Genomic DNA, 18,278 nt, shown 5'->3' with positions numbered 1-18,278 from the left:
GCAGCATGCACCCTTCGAGCTCCGGGAGGGACTCAGTCCCAGCTGCTGCCGTCTCAGTTTGGGTCCCCAAAGCCAATCCTGAGACAAGGATTTGGGTGCAAGTTGTTTATCCGGGAGAAGATTCCAGGAAGCACATGGGGAAAGGAGTGGGGTGGGCAGCAGGTTTATAAAGGCTGTGTTAATGATCCGTTACCACTGTGGCTCAGCTTGCAGGGGACCCTCAGAGAGAAGGTGGGGAACACCCTCAGGCACAACCCACAGCCAGAAGAAGAAACTGGGTGCTTATCCACCACCCCCACCCCCAGCTCTGGAGTGGCACCTCACACCTGCCCAGCGCTCTGAGGCCAAGGAACCCTCTGCAGGATAATGCAGGTACTTGCGGTGGGATAGGGACAGCTTATCCAGACACTGCTCACAGGCTCAGGACCCCCCAGGGTGGGCGGAGGGCATGGCCAGTGCTGCACTGAGGGCCTAACTGCTGCCAGCTATGGCTCCTGCACAGGGCCCTGCTGTAAACAAAGAGCCAGACCTAGGCTCCCCTCCGTCCAGTTCCATGCTTTTGGGTGTGTGGCCGTGGCTGCGTGGCTTTCCTCTCTGAGCCTTAGCTTCCTTGTTGTAATACACACACACCCCCAGGGTTGTCATGAGAACTAAATGAGATGATAACGTGTGAGCGCGGCAGACAGACCCTGTGCATCACAGACGCTCAATCAATGACGGTGCGTTGTCACTGTGTTCCCTTGGCTGCCCATGTCTCTGGCCAGTTGAGCCTCAGTTTTCCACAATGGACCCCAACCTCACTCTAAAAAGTGACCAGGGTTGACTTAAGCCAATCAGCACCTTCACCCCGCCGGCTATTGTGATTGGTCAGGGATGGGCATGTAGCCTAATTCTAGCCAATAAGAGAAGAAAATTCAGGATGTGTTTGGTGTTACTAAAAATGACTCTCTCTCCGCCCCAGGATAGGGTGATGGGGAGATTTAAGCATGTGGGGCAGACATTTTGCTACCAAGAGGAGAGCAGCTGGTGCTGCTAGGGGTACCATTTGGAGCCCAAAGAGGAAAACAAGTGGAGAGACAGAATACAGTTGGGTTAGGGTGATAGTCTTTTGAGCTGCTGGATCAAGCCTGACCTGAAGCTTCTAAACTTTTCAGTTACATGAGACAATAAATTCCCTTTACGTTGAAGCCACGAGGAGTTGTTTTTTTGTCCTTTGCAACCTAAAGAGTCCTATAACAGATAGAGCATCCCTCCTGGTTGCCTGAGGCCCAAGGGCAGGGCCATAAAATACAGGGTTCACTGAATAGACACAAAAAGCAAGGCCTTCTCAGGCTGGGCCAGTGGGCAGGAGAGGAAGCTGGAAAGCTCAGCTGGGCTTCTGCTCATCACTGCCGCAAAATCACTCAGTTCTGCTACTATGAATCTGAGAGGCTCTATGAATGACTGGCTTGGTGGCCGGCCAGGAGCCTCCGGGTGTAACTACTGTCCCAGAGACAAGGCGACGGCAACGAGGAAGGTGAGCACCACCCACATTCACAGTCCCACGCCGCTAGCACGCCACTTGGCAAACACAATCCGCAGAGGACAGACAGGAGCTCTTTCCTTCCCTCTCCATAATTTCAGAAGGGGAGAAAACCTCCAGCGACACGGCCCACGTTGTCACTGTTATCTCTTTTCGAAGACTTGCAGACCTCAGGCGCCGCTCCCAGCCGGGAAACAGAGGGTGGAGGGAGGGGAGGGGTGTGTGGGAGGAAGATGGAGACTGGGAGTCCTGCGGTTCACTTGCGCTTAGAAATCTCCAGCTTTGCTTTGCACGGTTAACACGTTTGTGCCTCCAGAGACGCTGGTGAGGAGGACGGGTGTAAGAATTGTGGGGTTTTTCTTTTTGCAATCATAATAGTGAAATAGCCACAAGGGCTCAGCATTAACCCGTCCATGAGCCGGCTCACCGGCCAGGCCGGAGCTGCCTGTCCAGGACGGAGACAGCGCGCATGGGATGTCTCAGCCCAACTCCCAAGGTGTCCGCTGCTCCGTGTGCAGGTGACCCGGTGGCCACGAGACCCCAGAGAAGGCCAAACAGAGAGCAAGTAAATGCTCCCAATAGGCAGAGGGCAGGGCCTCTTCAAGGTTTGGTGCTTGGAACCAGGTGGCCAGCCCGCCCACGGAAGAGGGGAAGGGGGTGGCAGTTATTGAATGAGGCAGGCACCAGGGTGGACGTTTTTGGGTTTTCTTTTCTTTTTATTTTTTTGGCTTCACCCCGCAGCATGCGGAACTTCCCCGACCAGGGATCAAACCTGCGCCCCTGGCAGTGGAAGGGCGCAGTCTTAACCACTGCACCACCAGAGGAGTCCAGGGTGGACGTTTTACATACACTTTATTGACCCCTGAGTTGTCAATATTAGACCCATTTTACAAAGGAGTAAACCCAAGGCTGAGAGGCAGTATGACTGGCCCAAGGTCACTCAGCCGCTCTGAACCAGACCGGGACTGAACCCTGCTCTGACCCACCCGGGTCCACCGGCCCCACTTTTCTCCCTCAAAGGGTCCTATCCTCCCCAAACCCATTCCCGTCATGCTCAGTTTGCGCCACCCCCTACCCCACTGCCATCAACCCCACCCCTCCTCCAGGTCATCCTCTGCCAAATCCCTATGGACCCGGGCACCTGGCAGGGGCAGTGAGACAGGCAGGAGGGACTGAGGGCACAGGACACTGATTGGAGCCAGGGGACCTCCTGGGGCTTCCTGCCACTGTGCAAGTGTTGGGATCTACGAGTTGCTCTTTGGGACCCCACTGAGGGCATCCTTTGACCCCCAAGCAGTAAAGCAGGACCCCCAGTGACACTAGGTTTCTTGACTGTGTCTCCTGCCCCTGACACATGCACACACAGCTGTGGTCTGAAAGCTGCTGGTTCGGGAGCAGCGTAGAGCGCCAACCCTCCCTCACCCCTGGCCCCCGTCTCCCCCCACCCTCCCCGGCCCCCCGCAGGGACCTCCCGGCTCTCAGCCCACGGCAGGCCTCGCACAGCCTTGCCCAGGAGCTGCTGGAAGGCAGCGTGGCCCCGGCACAATGGCAGGGATCAGGGACGAGCTGGAGGGCGTCAGGGAGGCCCCTGGAGCGCCATCTGCTCCTGTGCCCCGAGCACGGTGGGCTGCAGAGAGGCGCGTGAGCCGGCAGCTAGGACACCGGCGAGGGCCGCTGGGCTGGCAGTGCCCCCCCGCCATGCGAGCAGAGCAGGGGCCACTCCTGCCCCGCCAGTGGGCCTGCAGACCCGCACGGGGGAGGGAGGAAGGGCCGCTCCGCACCGCCTCTGATTTCTTTTCGGAAAAGTACACGAAACAAAGAGCGCACAGCTGTGCACACGCCGCGCAGACATGACAATCACTGGCATTTTGTTCCAATTGTTTCAACTCTTTCTCTCTTTCAATGCAGGATATAGAAACATTACAGATAATACTGAAGTCCTCTGTGTGCCCCCAGGTGGGCATCCAGGACCCAAGTGTTTCTTGCCATGGACACCGCCTCCTGTTCAAGGGAGGAAAGCAAGCATTCGGGGGTGCACGGTGTGCCCAAGCTGGTTGGGGGTCCCCGGTTCGGGCCCTTTGCTCCTCATGACCACGTGGCAAATGGTGACTCTTGTCCCTGCTTCACAACCAGGGACACTGACCTGCAGGATGTGACTGCCTCAAGCCATAGGAAGGCGTGTCACCCAAGGAAGGGGACGCACCTTGACGGCATCACCAGGACTCAGACCCCTCCCTCTGTCTGTTCTCCTAGCCGTGGCATGTCGACCTGGCTTCCACCTGCCCTAGGGCGGCCCTGGGTTCCCGATGTCACCTGCATCCCCAACACATCTTCAGGGGAAAGAGGCGCTGTCTTTGCTGTGAGTCTCTTTGATGGGTCCCCACAGACCCCTGCACACTTTCCTCTGGTCTCCTCAACCTGCCCCAGTGGCTTTCCCAGACCACTGCTGGGGAGGGCAATGGCACTGCTGTGATTGGCTTGGTGGCTGCGTGCAGGAAGCCAGGTGACCAGAGCAAATAGATGTGCCCTTGGCGAGGAGGAAGGGCGGGCAAGGGAGTCAGTAGAAGGGTGTGGGTGGACAACTCCCATCAGCACTGGCCACCCTTGCCAGGGGACCGCAGTCAGCGCCGGCCGCCCTTGCCAGGGGACCGCAGTCAGCAGGAGGCCACCCTTGCCAGGGGACCACAGTCAGCAGGAGGCCGAAGTGGCAGCGAAGTCAGACCATCTGCACCAAAGCCACACCCTTGCACTGCACCACGCACATCGCCTGCACCACCTCTGCTGCCTGCTCGTGCCACCAAACCACCAAACCGTCGCCCCCCATGCACGACTCTGCCACTGCACCACTCATCCCATTGGGCCACCCTCCCCACTGCCACACAGCCACACCATCTGCACCTTTTTTTTAAAAATAAATTTATGCATTCATTTATTTATTTATTTTTGGCTGTGTTGGGTCTTCATTGCTGCACGCGGGCTTTCTCTAGTTGCAGCGGATGGGGGCTATTCTTCATTGCGGCACGCGGGCTTCTCATTGCGGTGGCTTCTCTTGTTGCGGAGCACGGGCTCTAAGGCGCGCGGGCTTCAGTAGGTGTGGCGCACGAGCTTAGTTGCTCTGTGGCATCTGGGATCTTCCCGGACCAGGGATCGAACCCGTGTCCCCTGCATTGGCAGGTGGATTCTTAACCACTGCACCACCAGGGAAGTCCCCACCACTGCACCTTGTAAGGTGAGTGGGGCCCAGGAGTGCGGGACCATGGCTGGGGGTGGGATCCGAAGAGCACGAGCAGGGTCAGGAAGTAGAGCCCAGAGCAAAGGCCACCCATGGGCCAGCTATAGAGGGTGGGAGGGAAGGGCAGACCTGCCCAGACCCAAGCCAGATGGAATGACCGGTGGTCAGGGGCAATGCCAGCCTCGCCACTCCTCACTGTGGAGCCACATCCTTTGGGCACTCTTTGACTGGACATTTGAGAGGAAAATTGGGGTGGGATGGGATGAGGGGCTGTATCCATTAGAATCAGGTTTGGCTGCAAAGCAGAAAGCACAAAATAATGAGGATTAAACACACAAGGATTTATTTTCTCAAGGAAAAGAAATTGAGAAGTTGGCCATGCAGGGCTGGCATGGCTGGGTCCTGGGCTCCTTCCATCCATCTCTCTCTTCCTACATCCTTAGAAGGTAGCTTCCATCCTGTAAGTCACCTCCTGATCTAAGAAAGCTCCTGGAGCTCCAGCCATCATGTCTTAATCCCAGATAACAGGAAAGAGGATGGGGGAATGCAAAGGGAGACTTTGTCCAGCTGTCTCCCTTCGCCGAAGTCATGCTAAGCTCTTCCATTTCCAGCCAAAATTGAGTAACAGGGATAAGATTTACCCTCCAATCTTAATCTACACACACACACACACACACACACACACTAATGAAACTGTGGTTTTTCAAACAGTGGATAGAAGGCAGCCCAGGGGGCTTCCCTGGTGGCACAGTGGTTGAGAGTCTGCCTGCTGGTGCAGGGGACACGGGTTCGAGCCCTGGTCTGGGAGGATCCCACATGTCGCGGAGCGGCTGGGCCCGTGAGCCATGACTGCTGGGCCTGCACGTCTGGAGGCTGTGCTCCACGGCAGGAGAGGCCGCGATAGTGAGAGGCCCACGCACCGCGATGAAGAGTGGCCCCCGCTTGCCGCAGCTGGAGAAAGCCCTCGCACAGAAACGAAGACCCAACACAGCAAAAATAAATAAATTTTAAAAAAAAAAAGAAAAAAAAAGAAGGCAGCCCAGGATAGGGAGCTCTGAGAGGAGGTAAACACATGAGGTGAGCACTACGAATGTCCCCTAGACACAGTTTCCAGGCCACATCCAGAGAAGGGAAGCCTACTCAGAGCCCAACAGTGTCTCTGAGCTGGGACACAGAGATCAGAGCATCCAAGACATCTATAATTCACAATCTAGAACACCAGAGAAGAGAGAGCTGCATAGAGATAAAGAGCTTCAGAGATCTTCAGAGGGTTGTCCTCCAGTCTTTAGCTAAGTACTGATCAGTGCATGAGTGTGAGGAAACTACCAAGGCCGAAGAAAGAATGGAAGATGCAGAACAATCCCCTGGACTTGTACAGGGATGAGAATAGTTCATCTTCCCACCAGCCCAAGTGGAAAGACTTCATAACAACAGGGCATAAGTAGAGTCCTCAGAAGACTATTGCCTTCATGGTTGTGCCCAATTAGCCCTAGACTAAAGGCTGACCTGGATCTGCCTCAAAGCTTAAAAGTAAACCTTGAAAGAATCAAATTGTCTCCAAGTAACTACAGCTCAGAACAAAGCCAAAAATATTTAAAGAAATATGAAAAACTCTAGCACCTAACAAAGGAAAATTACAATGCCTGGCGTCTAATCAAAAATTACCAGGAATGGGCTTCCCTGGTGGTGCAGTGGTTGAGAGTCTGCCTGCTGATGCAGGGGACATGGGTTCATGCCTCGGTCCGGGAAGATCCCACATGCCACGGAGCAACTAGGCCCGTGAGCCATGGCTGCTGAGCCTGTGCTCCGCAGCGGGAGAGGCCACAACAGTGAGAGGCCCGTGTATCGCAAAAAAAAAAAAAAAAAAAAAAAAAAAAAAAATACCAGGAATGCAAAGAAGAGGAAAATAGGATCCATAAGAAGACAAATAAATCAATATAAATGAATCCATAAATGACCGGATGATAGAATGAGGAAAAAGGATGATAAAATAGGTATATGTGCAAGAAGGTAGAAGAAATCATGAGCATGAAAATGAAAGAAATAGAATATATTTTAAAAGGCCCAAATTGAGCTTTTAGAGTTAAAATATACAATGTGCAACATGAAAAGATGCTCAACATCACTAATTATTAGAGAAATGCAAATCAAAACCACAATGAGGTACCACCTCATATTGGTCAGAATGGCCATCATCAAAAACGTCTACAGGGCTTCCCTGGTGGCGCAGTGGTTGAGAGTCCGCCTGCCGAAGCAGGGGACACGGGTTTGTGCCCTGATCCAGGAAGATCCCACATGCCGTGGAGCGGCTGGGCCCGTGAGCCATGGCCGCTGAGCCTGCGCGTCCAGAGCCTGTGCGCCGAACGGGAGAGGCCACAACAGTGAGAGACCCGCGTACCGCAAAAAAAAATGTCTACAAATAACAAGTGTTGGAGAGGGTGTGGAGAAAAAGGAACCCTCCTACACTGTTGGTGGGAATGTAAGTTGGTACAGCCATTATGGAAAACAGTACAGAGGTTCTCAGAAAACTAAAAATAGAATTACCATATGATCCAGCAATCCCACTCCTGGGAATATACCCGGACAAAACTATAATTCAAAAACATACATGAGGGCTTCCCTGGTGATGTAGTGGTTAAGAATCTGCCTGTCAATGCAAGGGACATGAGTTCGAGCCCTGGCCCAGGAAGATCCTACATGCCACGGAGCAACTAAACCCATGCGCCACAACTACTGAGCCTGAGTTCTAGAGCCCGCAAGCCACAACTACGAAGCCCACGTGCCACAACTACTGAAGCCTGCATGCCTAGAGCCCATGCTCAGCAACAAGAGAAGCCACGACAATGAGAAGCCCACGTAACACAACGAAGAGTAGCCCCCGCTCACTGCAACTGGGGAAAGTCCACACACAGCAATGAAGACCCAACTCAGCCAAAAAAAAAAAAAAAAAAGATACATGCACCCTATGTTCATAGCAGCACTATTCACAATAGCCAAAATATGGAAACAACCTAAATGTCCATCAACAGGTGAATGGATAAAGAAGATGTGGTACATATATACAGCAGAATACTACTCAGCCATAAAAAAAGAACAAAATAATGCCATTTGTGGCAACATGGATGCAACTAGAGATTATCATACTAAGTGAAGTAAGTCAGAAAGAGAAAGACAAGTACCATATGATATCATTTATATGTGGAATCTAAATATGGCACAAATGAAACTATCTACAAAACAGAAACTCACTCATAGACGTAGAGAACAGACTTGTGGTTGCCAAGGGAGAGAGGTGAAGGGAGAGGGATGGACTGGGAGTTTGGGGTTGGTAGATGCAAACTATTACGTATAGAGTGGATAGACAACAAGGTCCTAATGTATAGCACAGGGAACTATATTCAATATCCTGTGATAAACTGTAATGGAAGAGAATATTTTTTTTAAAAAAAAGGTGTTCTCAAACCAAAAAAAAAAAAAAAATACAATGTGCAAGATGGAAAAATACACTAGGTGGGATTTAACAGCATATTAAACACTTCAAAATGAAAGATTGGTGAACTGGAAGCCACAGCAATAAAAACTACCCAAAATTAAACACAGAGAAGAAAATGACTGGGTTAAAAAATGAACAGAAGATCACTGACCTGTGGGACAACATCAACTGGCCCAACACACAAGTAACTGGGGTCACAGGGAGAAAAAAGGAGAGGGGACAGAAAAAATAATTGAAGAAATAATGACCGAAATTTTTCTAAATTTCATGAAAAGTATAAATCTACAGATCCAAAAAGCTCAGTGAACCCCAAGCAGGGAACAAAACAAAGCAAAGAACCTCACTGAACCTCAAGCAGGTAAAGAAAACTACACCAGGCCATATTATAATCAAATTGCTGAAAACCCATAAAAGTAGAATAAAAAGACAAATTATGTACAGCAAAAAAAAAAGATAAGAGTAAGAGTAGATTTCTTGTTGGAAATAATCCAAGCTAAAAGGAAATGGATCAACAGCTTTATTGTAAGAATAAAAGCAGACCACCTTAAATTTAATGCTCAGTGAAAATTCTTTTCAAACTTGGAGGTAAAATAAAGACTTTTTCAGACCATCATAATTGGAGGGAACCCATCACCAGTAGAACAGCTCAAAATGTTAAAGGGAGTCCTTCAAGCAGAAGGAAAATGATAACAGAAGGAATCTGGATCTACAAAAAGGAATGAAGAGCACCAGAAATGGCTATTATGTAGGTAAAGATAAATGGCATTTTTTTCTTATTTTTAAAAATCTCTTTACAAACTGATTTACTGTTTAAGGGGGGGGGAACAAACTGTGGAGCTTATAGTATATGCAGAAGTAAAATGTACAACAAAATAACCTGAAGTCTAGAATGGGGGGAAATGGAAGTGTATCATGGTAAGGTTCTTATATTAACCATGAGGTAATAATACAATGTTATTTGAAGGTAGAGTGTGATAAATTAAAGATGTAAGATCTGAACCACTAAACCACAACAACACATACACAACAAAAGAAGCACAGCTGTTAAGCTAAAAAAGGGTAAAATAGAATAATAAATATTACTCTATTAATAAAAAAGAAGGCAGGAAAATAGGAAAAGGGAACTAAGAATAGATGGGCCAAACAGAAAATAAGTATTAAGATAATCAATTTAAACCTAACCATAATAATCATCATACTAAATACAAATTGTCTAAACTGACCAATTAAAAAGCATAGATTTTCAGATAAGATGAACAAGCAAGACTCAATTATACAGTATGTACAAGAAACCCACTCTAAGTATAAAGGCATAGATAGATTAACAGTAAAATATATAGAGAAAAATATACTGTATTAACACTTGTCAAAAGAAAGCTGAACTGGCTATCCTAGGAACATACAAAGTAGATTTAAGAGTAAAGAATATTAACAGGAATAAAGAGGGTAGTTTCATAGTGATAAAGACTTTAATTCCTCAAGAGTTCAGCTTGAGGACAATCTTAACAATCTTTATGTTTATGTACCTAGTAACAACACTTCAAGATGCATGATGCAAGAGCTGATGGCAAAGAAAAATAAACAAATCCACAATTACAACTGGAGATTTTGACACAATTCTCTCAATAATTGATAGAAGAGACAGAAAATCAATATGGATATAGAAGATTTGAACAATAATATCAATGAACTTGACATTTATAGAACACTACTCAACAAAAGCAGAATACACATTCTTCTTAAGTGCACACAAAACATTTACCAAGATAAAACATATTTTGGGCGATCAACAAATCTCAATGAATTGAAATCCTACAAAGTATCCTACAAAGTATGTTCGCCTATCACAATGGAATTAAATTAGAAATCAATAACAGAGAGATGCCTAGAAATCACCAAACATTTGGACACTAAACAACACACTCCTAAACAAGCCATGGGTCAAAGAAGAAATCACAATGGAAATTGGGAAATATTTTAAGCTGAATAGAGTGAAAACACAGCATATAAAAATGTGTGGGATGAAGCTAAAGCGATGGTTGGAGGGAAAGTTATAGCACTAAATGCTTATATATAAAAGAAGAAAAGTCTCAAATTAGTGACATCAGTATTCACCTTAAGAAACTAGAGAAAAGAAGAGAAAAACCCAAAGTAAACAGAAGAAAGGAAATTATAAAGAGCAGAAATCAATGAAATAGAAAACACTAAAACAATTTTAAAAATCAATGAAACCAAAAGCTAGGTCTTGAAGAAGTCAATAAACTTGACAAATCTCTGACCAGACCGATCAGAGAAAAAAGAAGAGAAAACATACATTACCAATCTCAGGGATAAGAAAGGGGACATCATTATGGATCCTACAGAACTTAAAAGGATAATAGGTGAATATTTTGAACAACTTTATGCCAAAAAAGTTGACAACTTAAGTGAACTGAACAAATTCTTTGAAGGATCTGAACTACCGAAGCTCTCTCAAGAATAAATTGATATCTGAATAACCCCATATCTATTAAATAAATATTTGTAGTTAAAAATCTTCCACAAAGAAAATTCCAGACCCAGATGGCTTTTCTGGCAAATTCTATCAAACACTTAAGGAAGAGATAATACCCATTCTAAAGAAACTCTCCCAAAAGGTAGAAGACGAGAAAACTTTCCAACTTTTCTGAGGCCAGCATTACCCTGATACCAAAACTAGACAACAACATTACAGGAAAAGAAATCTACAGACCGATATTCCTCATGAACATAGACACAAAAGTTCTTAACAAAATATTTGCAAGTGGAATTCAACAAAGTATAAAAAAGAATGACATCATGTCAAAGTAAGGTTTATCCCAGCAATATAAGATTGGTTTAACATTTGAAAATCAATCATTGTGATTCAGCATATTGACAAACTAAAATATATATGCATATATATATGATCATATATATATATGATCATCTCAACAGACGCAAAAAATTTTTTGACAAATTTCAATTTTCATTCCTAATAAAGATTCAGTAGGGCCTCCCTGGTGGCGCAGTGGTTAAAAACCCGCCTGCCAATGCAGGGGACACGGGTTCGAACCCTGGTCCAGGAAGATCCCACATGCCGCAGAGCAACTAAGCCCGTGCGCCACAACTACTGAGCCTGAGCTTTAGAGCCCACGAGCCACAACTACTGAAGCCTGTGTGCCTGGAGCCCGTGCTCCGCAAGAAGAGAAGCCACGACAATGAGAAGCCCACGCACTGCAACGAAGAGTGGCCCCCACTCGCCGCAACTAGAGAAAGCCCGCACACAGCAACAAAGACCCAACACTGCCAAAAATTAATTAATTAATTAATTAATTAAAATAAAAAAGACTCAGTAAACTAGGAACAGAAAGGAATTTTTTTTTTTTCCACACTGTGTGATCTTAGTTCCCCAGCCAGAGATCAAATCCATGCCCCCTGCAGTGGAAGTGTGGAGTCTTAACCACTGGACCACCAGGGAAGTCCCAGAAAGGAACTTTCTTAACCTGAAAAAGGCATCTAAGAAAAACCTAACAGCTTAATACTAAGTTACACTCAATAGTGAAGAATTCAATGCTTGCCCCCAATACAGAGAACAAGGTAAGGGTGTCCACTCTTACCACTTCTATCCAACACTGTAATGGAGTTCCTAGCTAGTGCAATAAGGCAAGAAAACAAAACAAAACACGAATCATACTAATGTAAAGAAAGAAGTAAAACTACACTTTACACACAGATGTCATGGTCACCTATGTAAAAATTTCTAAGGAATTTACAAAAAATGCTATTAGAACGAATCTGTGAGATTAGCAAGATTGCCAGATACAAAGCCAATTGTATTTCTACATACTAGCAACAAACAATTGGCTAGGTAGGATTTCTTAACACAATAAATACAAATTATTTTTAAAAATTGATAATGTGGACTTTATCAAAACATTACTCTTCAAAAGACAGTTTTGGGACTTCCCTGGTGGCACAGTGGTTAAGAATCCCCCTGCCAATGCAGGGGACACGGGTTCAAGCCCTGGTCTGGGAAGATCCCACATGCCACGGAGCAACTAAGCCCGCAAGCCACAACTACTGAAGCCTGCGTGCCTAGAGCCTGTGCTCCACAAGAAGAGAAGCCACTGCAATAAGAAGCCCACGCACCACAAGGAAGAGTAGCCCCTGCTCGCTGCAACTAAGAAAGCCTGTGCACAGCAACAAAGACCCAACACAGCCAAAAATAAAAAAAAATAAAGTTTTAAGAAAGTTAAAGGGCAAGCAAAAGCCTGGTAAAGAGGGGCTTCCCAGGGGCTTCCCTGGTGGTGCAGTGGTTGAGTGTCCGCCTGCCGAGGCAGGGGACACGGGTTTGTGCCCCAGTCTGGGAGGATCCCACATGCCGCAGAGTGCCTGGGCCCGTGAGCCATGGCCACTGAGCCTGCACGTCTGGAGCCTGTGCTCCACAACGGGAGAGGCCACAACAGTGAGAGGCCTGCGTACCACAAAAAAAAAAAAAAAAAAAGCCTGGTAAAGATTATTTGTTTGGTTTGGGTTTTTTTAAATTTAATTATTTATTTAATTTTGGCTGCCTTGGGTCTTCGTTGCTGCGCGCAGGCTTTCTCTAGTTGCTGCGAGCAGGGGCTACTCTTTGTTGCGGTGCGTGGGCTTCTCATTGTGGTGGCTTCTCTTGCTGCGGAGCGCGGACTCTAGGCACGCGGGCTTCAGTAGTTGTGGTGCACGGGCTTAGTTGCTCCGCAGCATGTGGGATCTTCCCAGACCAGGGCTCGAACCTGTGTCCCCTGCATTGGCAGGAGGATTCTTAACCACTGCCACCAGTGAAGCCCAAGAGTATTTGTAAAAACAGGTCTCTGACAATGAACTCATGTCCAGAATATAGAGAGAGCAGTTATAACTGAATAATAATAACTCAAACAATCCGACTAAGAAATAAGCAAATGATTTGAACAGACACTTCACTAAAATTGATTCTTAACATCAGCAGTCATTCAAGAAATGAGAATTAAAAGCACAGGGAGGTATCAGCACACATCCACTATGAATGGCTAAAATTTAAAAGACTCACCATATCCGATGTTGGCAGGGATGTGGAACAGCTGGAGCTTTCATACTTGGCTGTTGGGAATGTAAAATGGTGCAGCCACTTTGAAAACAGTTTGGCAATTTTTTAACAAGTTAGAGATACACCTACTATATGATCAAGCCATTCCACTCTGAGGTATTTTCCCAAGAGAAACTAAAGCAATATGTCCACACACAAACTTGGACCCAAATGTTCACAGTAGCTTTGCTTATCATAGCCAAAGAGTGGAAAAACCCAAATGTCCATTAATAGGGAAATGGATAAACAAATGATAGCTTATTCATACAGTGGAATATGACTCAACAATAAAGAGGAATGAACTACTGATACACCCAAGAGCATGGATGAATCTCAAAATCATTATGCTGAGTGGAAAGAGCCAGAACTCCCCCAGACAAAAATAAAAAATAAAAAAAGGAGAGCGAATACACACTGTAGGATTCCACTTATATAGAACTCTAGAAAGTGCAAGCTAATCTGTAATGGTAGAAAGCAGATCAGGGGTTGCCTGGGGACGGGGGGAAGTGATGCACGCCTTGCAAAGAGGCAAGAGGAAATGTTTGCAGTTGATGGAAATGTTTGCCATCTTGATTGTGGTGATGGTTTCCTGACATACGTGGCGAAACTTATCAACTTGTGCAGTTTACGTGTGAGCAGATTATTGTAAGTCAATTGTGCCTTAATAATGCTGTAAGGAAAGAACAACAACAACAATTCCCTTATAACAAACTTCTTCCACACAATTCCCCACACGATTCACCTGGCCGTTCTGGCTGTGAGGATGGCTGGAAAATGTAGTCCTTCGGCTGGGCCTGGGCCTCCGCCCCCAGAGCAAGGTTCTCTTCAGGAGGGAGGGAGGGAGCCATGTGGGTGGGAGACACTGGCCACAAGTGCAGTCTCTGGGTTAACACCCTCTGGGGACTGTGGACAGGGCCCCCGGGGGCTGACTGGAGTATGGGAGCCCCTATCCAGCCCCTGTCCTCCTGCTCAGCAATTCAAACTTGTTCCATTCGTTTCCAAGCTCCTTGCTCCCGGACCCAATGCCCAGGAGAAGCTACACTCCCTCGGTGTGCCAGGGTCCATGCCAGGGCCTCCACAGACCTTATTTCAAGTCTTCCAGCTTCACAGCATCTTTGCAGAGAAAGGTCGGTATGCAATCTTGCAGATGCAGAAAAAAAGGCTCAAGCTGCAAATGGCCTCTCTCAGGGAAAGGATGAGGCCAAGCTGAGATCTAAATGAAGCCCTGACTGTGCTCCCTCTGCCTCCTGGGGTGCTCGTTTGGCCAGAGAGACGCTAGCAATGAAGGGATGGCTATCCAGATGGCCCAGAGGCCGGACCCAGCATCCGGGGGTGGCTGCCCTGAGGAGGAGCGGGATCCGAGACCGGGTCCCGGAAGGGCAGCTCTACCAGGAAAAGCCCCCAAGTCCCTCGGGACTGTGCTCAGCTCCTGGCAGACCCTTGGAACAGGCCGACCTGACCTCTCTCCCAGCCAGAAATGCTTCCAGAGGCAAAGCCCTCCCCCCTCCACTCGATTCCTTCTAGCCCTGCAGCTTCCACTACCTCCCAGTCTACCGTTTTGGACTTGAACCATTGCAAGTTCTTTATCTGCCTAGGGTGACCAACTGATCCTGGTTTGCCCAGGACTGTCCCATTTGAGAGCTGAAAGCCCCAGGTCCCGGGAACCCACTCAGTCCTGTGCCAACTGGGTCAGTCACCCTAGCTGTGTCCCAGGCTGCCCCGGTCCCTGGCGCCCCCGCCCCACGGCCCCAGAGCAGCACGCTGGGCTCCCGGACCCCAGCCGTGACCCCACCCCTGCCCCGCACCCTCATACGGGAGGCTTTGGTTGTCCTCCCTGAGTCTGACCGCCCGGACGTGACCTCTCTGCCCTGGGCGCTTCGGTACAGGGACCGTCTCCATTGCTTTACCTGCTGCAGCTTCCCTCCGCCTGACTGGCCCCATCTGTGGACAAGCGAGGCCACTGGCTACGGGGAAGAGCTCGGATGTTGTGGCAGACAAATCGCAGCTTCTTCCGCTGGGAACTTTCACCTAATCCTCTGTGCCTCGGTTTCCCCTCTAAGGTGGGGCTGAGACTCTTCCTGGCAAGGCTGCCGTGGGATCAGCAATAATGGGCAGAGGACGCGCGGGGCGGTCCCACGCGCTTTTCTTTTGGGCCCCTCGTTTTTGACGTCAGAAGCCCAGAGCGACTCCACCGCCCCGGCGTGGGCGCCGCCAGAGCAGAGCCCAGAGAAAGAGGAGCTGGAGATGCTCCAGGGCCCCAAAGAGCTTGGCCACTGCGGGCAGGCTGCCTCGGCCTCCAATCGCGGCCGGAGCGGGTGTCCCTGACGCTGCGTGACTTTGAGGCTCGCTGCAGCCACTGTTCCGACCAGCCTCTAGATCTCTCGCAGGCACGGAACCGGCGGGAACACAGAAGAATCCGAAGAAATAATTTTCCTGCCCAGTGGAGTGGGGAAAATTAGCGTCCGCCTCTGCAGCCCAGTTTCACCAAGCGTAGCCCGCGCAGTTCCAGCGGCCCCGGCCTGCACGCCCACCTCTCCGGGTGCGTCCCAGGGACGGGGCGTCTGGGGTCTTTGACCCCCAGACAGAGGCTGCAAACTCCTCAGTCCCTGGGCTCACAGCCTTCGTTCCCATCCTCTAGGTGAGGAAACAGATCAGAGGGGAGAATGTCTTGCCGGGGAATCCCAGGCAGACAGGACCGGAACCGCGGTCTCCTGGGGCCCAGGCCAGAGGCCTAACAGTGGCCGTTTGGACATCTAGGGGACTTACAGGTCACCCATACCTTGGCATTGCCCTGGGTGGGAGCCACAGAGAAGGGACCCCAGAAGGGGTCACCCTCTGGAGAAGAGGGTTTACAGCTATTGAAGAATGAAGTGGTGAAACGGTGTGTGCTGGGGGCCAGGAAGGGGGGACATCTGGACAGAGGTTGGCACCATGCGGACCCCGCCCCACACCCGGGGCCCACCCTCACCATTCCAGGGGCTCTGAAGCCCATGAGCCTTTATTTTATTGGAGTGTTGTCTCCTGTTCCGAGCTTGGACAAGAGGAAAAGTAGCTGAGTGGGCATTCCTGGGGGTGGAAGGGGGCAGAGGGCAGTCTGGAAGGGACATGAGGAATCAGAAGAGCTTCCACCTCTGTCAAGAGTTTAAGTCACACCGGAGACTCAGGGAAGCCCATGGAAGGCCTGGAGTGCCGGATGGGATGTGTCAGGCAGTGGGGAGCCATTGCAGGCTCTTGAACAATAGAGGGACAGGGTGAGAAAGGTACTGGGGACACTGTCCAGGGCCCAGAATAGACGTAAGGCAGGTTTCAGAGAGAGGGAGCAGTTGGGAACCTGGGGGGGCTCCCTGGAGATGGGAGCTTCTGGGATGGGAATAGCGGGTGTGGCGACCTGCCCAGATCCAGGCATCCTCAGCTTCCACCCTGTTGGACCAGCAGACCCACTCAGCACTGCCTTGCCCCCCGCCATCAGCCATGCCATTCAGCACAGTGCCAGACAAGCACACCAGGAGTTGGGGCTCAGCCTCCAGGCAGCCTGGCTTGTGGCCATCCCTGACCTCAGGCTCTGCCTCTTGGTCTGTTCCTGCCTCCTAAGCCTCTTAGAGGGCTGGTCTCCATTTCCTTGCGCCAGTGCCCAGGCCCCTACAGGGTCCCCCTCCTACGACCTGCTTGGTGACCCCCAGGCTACTGCTGTTTGGAAGCCACATACACCGATTGGGGTCATACCTTCTTCTGAGAGAAGACAACTTTGGGAGCTGAGATGAGGGGTTTTCCAGGAGGACACTCCATGGAAAGGCATTCCACGGTGAGAGGACACCAGGTGCAAAGGCCCAGAAACAGGAGGGCATGGACATTGACAATGGGGCTGGAGCTGAGGCCAGCTGTGGAAGGGTCCTCAGCCTGGCAGGAGGGCAAGAGCCCACCCACCCCAGGAGCCAAGGCCTGGACCAGGACCAAGCAGGTAGGCTGCCGAAGAAGCCTGGGTCCCCAGGTGTGACCTTACTTAACACCTGCCCACTGGTGGCAGGTATACACTTAGTGGCAATTTCGTCCCATTGAGGCCACCTTGGTGCCATCCCGTGCTCTGTGTTTCTCACCACGCCCAGGCCCAAGGACTGCGGCCCAGAGAGAGGCTCCCTTGCCAGGCCTGCGCCCCTTCCCAGCAGGAATCTGGACGCTACCCTTCCCCAGGGGCTACAGGTGGTCCAGAGGAAGGGAGAACAAGACACTGACCAGAGCTGTCCCCGGTGGGATGAAATGATCCACGTCCTGTGGTGCCTGGAAGCCCCTCCTTCCAGCAGAGCTGGCTCATTTCTTTTCTCTGCCTGACCTGGCTTGTCTATTTCTGCGTGATAAGGAAGTATATTCACATGTTTTGTTTTGATAAATATTTGGTAGAAATGTTTCCCCTCCTTATAGTTTCTGAGCCCAAGTCACAGCGCCCAGTCCATCCTCACCTGGTAGGACGGCCCAGCACGGGGCAGAGCCCTGGAGAGGCTGCTGACGCTTCCCGCAGAGATGGCCCAGGGTGGGGACACGGCAGGGAGGACGACGAACCCAAAGACAGCCCTGGGCCAGAAGCTGGGCCCTGGGACCTGTGGGTGGGATGCAATCCCATGAGGCGGGCCCAGGACCACGGGAGGCGGGAGAGGGCAGGACTCTTCTTGGAGCCTTTACTACATGGTGTTGACGCCCCTATTTTTTTGACTGAATTGGGTACAATTTTGTTCTTTGGTTGCCCAGAAGTCTGGTTACCCCCAGGAGCAGACACTGAATCCTTGCCTTTTTTTTTGGCTGTACCGTGCGGCATGCAGGATCTTGGTACCCCGACCCGCAATGGAACCCATGCCCCCTGCAGTGGAAGCACAGAGCCCTAACCACTGGACCACCAGGGAATTCCCTGAATCCTTGACTTTTAAGAAAGTGTTCCCAG

The sequence above is a fragment of the Mesoplodon mirus genome (assembly GCF_964341445.2).
Source record: "Mesoplodon mirus genome assembly, chromosome: 4".
In the NCBI taxonomy this organism is placed as follows: Eukaryota; Metazoa; Chordata; class Mammalia; order Artiodactyla; family Ziphiidae; genus Mesoplodon; species Mesoplodon mirus.
Note: the sequence above shows the minus strand (reverse complement) of the source record.